Here is a 9,353-nt window from a genome sequence, read left to right as displayed (position 1 = left end):
TCTTCTTCATATATTCATAGATTTATATCATGTGTGATGTTCAGAGTAAATCATAGTGAATTAAGAGTAAATATGTAAGGGTATTTCTATACTTTTCTGTTAACCTTAAATCATTTATCCCTAGGTTACATTTTTCATAATAAAGCTACAAAATGGTAAAAAACAATTGTTTGCAGCTCTCTCTGTAGAGAGGAGTGTAGCATGTGCCACAAGTATATGTATTATTTGCTGTCCCTTTAATGTCACACACATTCCTTTTTGGAACCAGGATGACATCAAGTGCTGTAAGAGTTCTAGAACTATGGGGCATATCATCAAGAAACGGCGTTAAAATTTTCGCCGCTTTGGCAGCAGAAAACTGCCGCTAAAGCGGCGATAATCGGCTTGATAATATGCCGCAGAGAATTCCCATAGAAGCCCATGTTCTGGTGTCAACATGGGCTCTATTGGAATTCTCTGCGGCATATTATCAAGCCCATTCTCGACGCTTTAGCAGCAGTTTTGTGCCGCTAAAGCGGCGAAAATTTTAACGCCGTGCTTGATAATATGCCCCTTTATGCTTTGGCCAGTCGTCTGCTGTTCTTTGGACCTATCAGTGGGTCCTTTTCATTAAATAATGTCCATTTTAAGTACAATGTGGCTTCAGCTCCATCATTGGATTGCCTTAGAGGATTGCGTGACCCTCATGAAGTGGCCGCTACAAGGAGCTTCAGATTTCAAAAGCAGCAGAGCAGTCCTCCCTGTAAAGTACCAATGCCATTAAAAAAAAAAAAAAGCGGCCACATAGACCCTATCTAGCTTTTTCCTGCAGACATGGTGTTTGCCTGGAAAATATAAATGATGTGCAGGTATTCCCAGCAAATATTTAAATAATTAACCCTCATAGAATACAGACTTTTAGTGCTGATATGTTAATTAGCTATCACTTGATAGCAAGGGATTATTCATAATGGAATATGTTACTTGCTTTTATAACGTTACATTCTAATCCATGAACGCTACATATGCTCTCATATCTGCAATAATATTGTTATATACATTCTGCACTAACATTGGGTTTGAATAAGGCTTTACACATAACTGTGTGGAGATTTTGGTCGTGCACTTGAGGGAAAGGGGCACCAGTGCCTTACAATGATAAATCGAGTGTTTGGCAGTGTCTGATAGCTTCATTACTTGCCAACCCCATTTTCGAGAGAGATAAAAGGTTAATAACTTGTCTGTTCTCTCCGCTCACGCTGGTGAGTTGGTACACATGTGTTGCCTGAGGGCCAAGGGAGATCTACCAGGTCATGGTCAGAGAAGACTCTGATAACATTCCATGGAACTCAGTTCATGGGGCTGGAAATCTAAGGGGCATATTATCAAGGGCTATTTCGCTGCTTTTTTGGCTTTAAAAGACCAAAAAGCAGCGAAAATGACATCACCCTATCTACAAGGCATGCTAAAATGCATAAGCGCATGTTAGCACCTGTTTTCCTGACGCCTCGCTTTGCATCTCTAATGAGGTGCAAAGTGAGCGTCACTGGGCAGTACTCCTTGTAAATTATCGCTGATGTGCACATTGCAATATTTAGAAGGAGGCCCACGCATTTTTGCAGACGTTGGTTTTTGGCGAAAATCGCGGTTTTTGCCAAAAACTAACATCTGCAATAATGCTGACTTAGGTATACATACCATTGGGGGTGAATTATGCTGATACGACCACAGGGACGTATCAGCAAGGTTATCGCCGTTTTCCATGGAACATCGCTGAAAAACCAGCGATGTTCCATGAAAAACACCGCTATCGCTGGAATAATTATCGTCATTGCGCTATACGTTGTTAATACAGCGCTTGCATGGCGATAATTACCAGCGATAGCCGGCGATGACATTTTTCAGGCTGAGTGCGGCCAGCGATAATTATCACCGCCGCTTGATGATATGCCCAGCCGCGGTCGGTAGTAGGAGTAACTGCAGGGCGGTGATGTGGGGAGGGGGAGGGGCAGGATGGGGGCTAGTAAACTATGGATTACGGAGGTTTACAGGTAAGTTAACATATAAATTATTAAAACGAATTTTGTTGCGTGCACTGCATCCCCAAATGCGATGCAGTGCACGCAACGAAATTCGTTTTATTAATTTATATGATAACTTACCTGTAAACCTTCGTAATCCATAGTTTACTGCCCCCCACCTGCCCCTCCCCCTCCCCCTCCCCACGTCACCGCCCTGCAGTTACTCCTACTACCGACCGTGGCTGGATATGCCCATAAGTACCGTAATGGACATCACACAAGTATTACCCAATTGTTACTAATATGGAGATATCTGTGTTCTACTGATATTTCTGCTAAGAGTTAAGCCAAAGTGTTATTGCTAAAATGAGTGACTGCATATAGATGACTTAAAGAGCATGTATTACAGGCAGCGGGGACAAATGTTGGGACGGTTCTCTCACATTGACCGTTTACACATGAGACAAAAACGCAGACAATAAATTGGCAAAGTCCCTGCAAAGCGAGATGAAATACTTTTCTGGATTGCTCTGAAAACGAACTCGTTAGTGGCGGTCCATCATCATACAAGGCCCAAAGACAAACATACAATATTGATTATCTGCCTTCCCCTGGGAATGGTGCCATCTATATGAAGAATATGGTAGATAGGGAAGCATGTTTGCTAAAATAGGTATCATCACGGGGCATAATAACAAGCTCAATTCCGCCTCTTTAGTGGGCGTTTTTGGCCGAAAAGCGGCTATTTATATATCGCGAAATTAGCAAGGACACGCTAACGCGTGTTTCCTTGAGTTAGCAGCCCTTTTTACTCCACTTTGCGTGTCAGCGATTATTATCACTAATGACAGGCAAAGTGGGCGTACCTTAGCAATACTAAATGTGAAACACTCACTAACTCCGCATCTCCATATTAACAAGGCTGGATTTAACTCCTGCAAAAATTCTGATTTAGCCATCTCGTCCATGGGATGTGGATTGAGGGGCTAGGTCCACCATGACCTATCAGCAAGGATTTTACTCTCGCTGATGTTTTATCGCTGGATTTCCAGCGATATTCCTGCATTTCGCCACTATTGCTGGATTTCATATCACCAATGTGCAAAGCGTTGTTAATACAGCGCTATATTGGCGATGAGATCCAGCGATAGCTGGCGATAGAATAAAACGCGCTGAGCGTGTTTAGCGATAATTATCGCTACTTGTTGTAAATGTGCCCCCACATGCGGTACACCCTACTCAGTGGTATTACTAGATATGCTTAAATAAATACAAAAGGAGCACGCAGCCACTCCCGCAGTTAATTGGGGTTTGAAGTTAATGGGTAAGAGGTCTCCTCAATTGTTCTTAGCGCCATTCAGGTTGAAGCTGCTTGTTGACTGTAGTCCAGTGCTTTGATCGTGCGCCCCCACATTGCCAGGAACTTGAACTGCCTAAAATAATTTCAGAGATATGCATCATCAAAGGATGGAATGCCTTGGGTGCTCATCCATTAACACTGACACTCAAGCTTACGGCTGGAGTAAAGGGAGAGCTGAGAAAAAAGCTCCTGATATGAAAATGAAACATAAAGAAAAACTGAAAACATGGTCTGGATCTCAGATAATGCAAATCGTCCACATGGACACAATGTAGCCTTGTCCTGCAGATATGGATTTCGATTGAAAACTATGAATGATGTTCAGGTATGCCCCACAAATATCTATATAATTAACCCTTAGAGAATGCAGACCTTTGGTGTTAATATGTTAATTAGCTATACTTAGATACCAAGGGATTATTCATAATGTTACCTGCGTTTATAACTTTATATTCTAATTAACGATTGCTACCATTGTTCTCTTGCCTGCAATGATATTGTTAGATATATTCTGCACTAAAATTAGCAATACATAAAGTTTTACATATAACTGTGTATTTAGGGAAAGAGGCGCCAGTAACTTACAACAATAAATTAAATGTCTGACCTGACAGTGTCTGTTAGCTTTGTTACTTGCCAAACCCATTTTCTCTCAAGAAAGCAGAAGTCCAGTGGTGGCTGCAATTTAAGAGACTGATAAAGTACAAAAGCCTGTTCTGTGTCACTTTCCTAAAAACTGTTCTTTACGTTCCTCACAGGATTCCCAGACAGCAGCAGGGGCGCAACACAGGCACCAAAGCCCCCGCGGTGCGGGGGCCCCAACCTCCAGGGAGCCCCCCTCAGCACCACACTTGAGCTGGAGAGCTCCAGATTGAGTCCGGAAGGGGCCCCTCCACGTACTCTGCAGGTGGGGCCCCCTCAAGTTTCGTTACGCCACTGGACAGCAGACGTTCAGAGAAATACGCTGCTGACGGAAGGAGAGCCCTAAACTGAGTGCCTCATTTATGGGGATTTGGCGTAAGGCAGTGCAGCAAGACACCTTGCGCCACTGCCCTACGTCAACATGAAAGGGCAGGAATGCTCCGTATTTATCTAATACAGTGCATTCCTCTCATTTAACCCAGTGCTGGCGTCGTTTCGGCAGCCTACCACCAATGCAGACATCACTGTACTATGGTGCAAGAGTGCCTGCATTGTTAGCACGATTGTTTAATTGCAGAAAGGGGCACCTTCCTGCACAAGAACAATCCTTGGAGTCTTTTCCCTCTTTTTATATATGCTGCAGAATGCAGCACCCATGGAAAAAGTAGAAAACGAGGAGAAATAAAGGTATTTCTCCTCGTTGCGTCTCCCCTGCAGATGCGTATGGTTTTGTAGCATCCCCAGGTTTACGTGGTTTTGTAAATCTGGGGAAGGGTCAAAATCCATGGGTGTCGCGTGGAAAAACATACTGCAATGCCCATGGAACGTCTCCCTAATGCAGAATAAGGCAATGCAGCAATTTGAGCTATCTTGCCTTTCTCCATGTGTGAGCTCTTAAACATGATTTTGTGATTTGCGTTGCCGGTGGTCACAAAAGGTGCGGCAGCGCAAGGGGGTCCTAAATATGCCCCTTAGTGTCACAGAATGAACAAATATGCACGTCAAAAAACTGAAAAGGGGCAGTCTCAGGATCCCAAGCACAGCCTGTGGAAAGAAGATAACATTTCAGACTCAAAAGCTCATTATAAAAAGAAGAAAGAGGCAGGCTTGACAATTAAAAAGAACAAACATATCTCAGAAAATGAGAGTCCTTATGGGAATATAATAGTACCACAAGTACCACCAGGGTAAAAACAGTCCGGGGTAATTTGCAGCCAGAATAATAGAAGTGCTAAAGAATGATCTTGACATATTGTCACACGTTTATGATATATTTCACCAAAATTGATTAGGGTGAACAATTAGAAACAGAGGATAGAATAAGGCTTATTTTATGCTGACACAAACAGAATGCATCTCTGCAAACCAAAGATTGCCTTCCTTAGTCTAACCTTTTAGGATATGAAAAATCCAGTGAATGGAAATTATTGGGTCAGGATTTATTTGACAGATTTATGAAATTTTTCCACACCCAAATACTTTCTAAAAATCACAAGCCTAATGGTTTTTAGGTCTCACTGAGCCCAGCGCATGGACTGGCTCGGAGAGACATTTTGTAAGGGACTTTTCAAAGTGCTACTGCTGGCATAGAGCTACAGTGCACGAGGGGTGCACATGCGCAAAGCAGCCATATGGCTTTACGTCGCCGCCATGCGCTAGGCCAGCCAGCAGCACTAGCGCGTCATCGCGATCACTTTCCCTTTCACAGCGAACGTGATCGCGATGTCTTTCGTTGCCAATGCTTGTTTTCCTTCATTTTGGGTATAATCACGTCACCCGCGCTTTACTTTTAACATTAAAAGTAAAGCACGGGTGCCACGATTATACCAAAAGTAAAGAAATCGAAAAAACATCTATTTCTTTACTTTTGGTATAATCGCGGCACCCGCGGGTGCCGCGGCTGCCTGGCGAGCGCTTGTGTTTAAGAGCTCCCAGAATGTGGAACTCCGTCCAGCTGATGATTAGAAAAAAGTTCCTATACACCAAATTCAAGTTAAATATCCTAGATCACACCTGGTTTGTCTAGTTCTCAATATGGGGCACTGCAAATAATTTTGTTGTGACTGAATAGTCTCAGGATCATCTGTGAACACACCCCCTCTTGGCACGTATGACAGAAGACACTAATGGCCACAGTATGGTGCATTAAGTGACTCGTCTGCCCTAATTTGAGGGCTTCTCCACAGTTTAAGACAGGAAACAATTCAGAATCCTGTTTGTGCGTGCTAGGCTTAACTACCCATCACCCTTAACAAATGAATGGGCTGCCAGGACCTTGACATCTTGGAACACTGTCTACACCAATCATTTCTGCTACTCCAGATATAGTTTCTTAATCGTTGAACCATGTTTGTTGCACACCAAGACCCCAACTCCACTCCCGAAACGTTCATGAGCTCCAAGGTTAGCTGGCATTTTTTTTTTTACAGTAATGGTTTCTATTTTGGGTGCTGTGCAACAGTGTAAATAACTGTATATAAGAGTGTCCATATTGGCCACTAAATGGAACTCATTCTTCTTGAGTCCACGAAGTAGAATGTAGTTGTAAGCAAACTAGGAATTGGTTGGCAGTTGTGCAAGTGCACTTCCAGACTTTTGGGGCTGCACAGTGTAGCCAACATTGGCTGCTGTGTTAATGCTGTGACCTTTCAGAATACTTGACTGACTTTTGAAATGAGAGCTGTGTCTGCAATTAGCCAGGCATAAGACAGGAGAGTCTTTAAAAGGGGCGTGGTACAACTTTTACTCCGTAAAGACGCCCTAATCTTTTAACATGCCCGGGACTGCTTTGTAATGTTTTGCAGATTTTAGTTTTCCTTACATGCTGGTCTGCCCTGCACCATTTTTATGATGACAAATCGATGTACTGTTTGCATGTTCGAGCCGCATAGATCCGTGAACTTATTTCTACTGCACTTTCTGAGCGAGGTGCTGAATCTTTAACTCAGTGAGTCACTACGATTACCTCACTGTCACGACATTGAGACACATTTTGACCACAAGAAAATAGTTGAGCACATTCCAGTTTAACAAGGATCACTTAAAATATTTAGCTACTTCGAGATAATTTGTGACAGATATATTTGTTAGCTTCTGAATAAGACAGGCGTTTGTTTTTAAATTCTAGAAGAAATGGCCCCCGAATTGCTGATAATCTGTATTACTACCCACATCCTTGATTGCAGTGAAATGTGGAAAGGTTCTGCCCAGTTGTATATGAGAATCGTTTTAATTTAAATGTATGGTTAAGAAATCCCCAGTTCCGGTACAAAAGATGCCGTCCCCAAGACTGGTTTATATATTATCTGCCCATCTGCAAACATTTCACGAAAGACTTATCTTAAACTGGCCACAAGTGAAGCTGGAATAAGGTCTGTGCAGAGGGCATCTACATATTTATTACATTGGGACCAAAGAGAATTGCTCTAGCTGCGAATTTGTATTGTAATTCAAATCATAAATAAGTTGCGCTGGTAATATTTAGCACGCATAATTTTAAGGGTTATTGTTGATTTTTAAAACAGTGTATGAATTAGATTTTTGGTCAATGTTTTATGGTCCATTAGTCTAAGGAACAACATTATTATTGAAATATTGCTCACGGAGGCAGTCTTCATACACTTTTGTTACTGGCTCGTCAGACTCTTGGTGAGTGAGTCGAGTGGTCAGGGGAAGTCATTTTAATTTGGAGAGTAAGCATATTTGAACTCAATTGTAGGCATGGATCAGGCAAAAGCGGGTACACCCGTGTTGTCTTTTTAGATGAGCTGTGCTTTGGACAATACATGCATCTGCATGGCATGCCTAGTTCTTTGGAAATCCTTGCAGGTGAGTATTGTCGTTCGTTGCACATATTCAGCACCCAACAACTTCTCAACTGTTACCTGGGTGTATGTACGTCAAGCACCTCTACATTTGAAATTAGAGCATACAAGCAGCACTTCCTACGAGAATTCTTTTGTACCTGAAAAGCCTATTGTTTTCTGCACGCTAGATTTTATTTTCACCTAGCATTGATTAAGCCAATATCCTTGGGCAGTGCGTGCCACAAAAAGTTTATTTCTTTTACTCCGTGCCACGTTTGTGAAAGTTATTTGTGTTGCTCTCTTTGTACGGAAATCTGTCACTGGTTTTTATTGTCCACTCGCGGTTATGCGTAGACTGCAACCTTTATTAGCAAGCATTGGCATAGCCAATAGGTCTCGCTTTTGGGACCTTATAAGTGTTTAGCCATGCAACAGCTGCATAACTAAATACTTATAAGGTTCCAAAAGCGAGACCTATTGGCTATGCCAATGCTTGTTTAACATTTGGAAGGGCTTATCGTCTGCATTATGCTGAGCAGATGAAGCCTTCATATAATTGATGACACCCACCATTTCTGTAAAAAATTGGATGGGTGAACGTACAGCTATCTTACGTGGGCTATAATCAGACATGTTAGAAACATTGGGGCAGATTTACAAGCCCCTTGCGGCTCATTTACGCCGCTGTTGCGTCACTTTTGTGACGCAGCGGCGGCGCAAATCCTGCACCATGGTGCGGGGTACTTACAACGTGAGGCATCTGGGAGATGCGTCACGTTGTAAAGCCCTGCGCCACATGTAGGCGTTTCTGCGCAGGGGAGGGTGTTCCGGCGCAGGAACGCCTCCTAAAAGTGGCTGAGTGAAATCTACAAGATTTCACTCAGTCACTTTTAGACCCATGCTGCGTCAAAACCCTGCGCCTGCCTGAAGCAGGCGTAGGGATTGGCGCAGCATTAGCAAGATAGGGCCCCCCAGAGCATTGCTGGAGCTGCGTCGCACTTGCGACGCAACTTCAGCAATGCGCCACTTTTACGGCACAGATGCGTCACGCATCTGTGCCGTTTTTGCCCCATGGTGCGCCGCACCTTTTTTCAACTGGTCCTGTAAAAGATTCAACAGGATTGCTTGGCTGATTGTACTGTCCTCCTTTCTGACTTCCTATGTGGAAACCTCAAAAGGAAGTAGCATTTGTGTCAGGCATTTAACTAGCCCCCCTTTATCCATTTCCATTGCCATGCTTTTCATCTCCTTTTCTTTGAAGGACGTAGACAATGATCGGTCTATACTGCTCAAACAGACGTTCCAGCATGCAGTAGGTCAAGTTCCAATGTGTTGGCACCTCCTGTAGAAGGGCTTTAACCGGTACTCTATTAGCATCCTGAATGATCATCAACTGCTTCTTTGCTTTAAAAGAATGACTGAAATGAGTGCCGATTCTTCGGCAGGTAGCCAGTATGTTGCTATGTCTTCTTTTTTCAGAAAGTCCTGCACAATCAGATTGATGCAATGCACCAAACACAAGACCCTGAAATATCAACCATCTGC

Source organism: Triturus cristatus, chromosome 5_2 (genome assembly GCF_964204655.1).
Source record: "Triturus cristatus chromosome 5_2, aTriCri1.1, whole genome shotgun sequence".
In the NCBI taxonomy this organism is placed as follows: domain Eukaryota; kingdom Metazoa; phylum Chordata; class Amphibia; order Caudata; family Salamandridae; genus Triturus; species Triturus cristatus.
The sequence above is the reverse complement of the archived record's forward strand: the minus strand, read 5'-3'. Positions refer to the sequence as shown.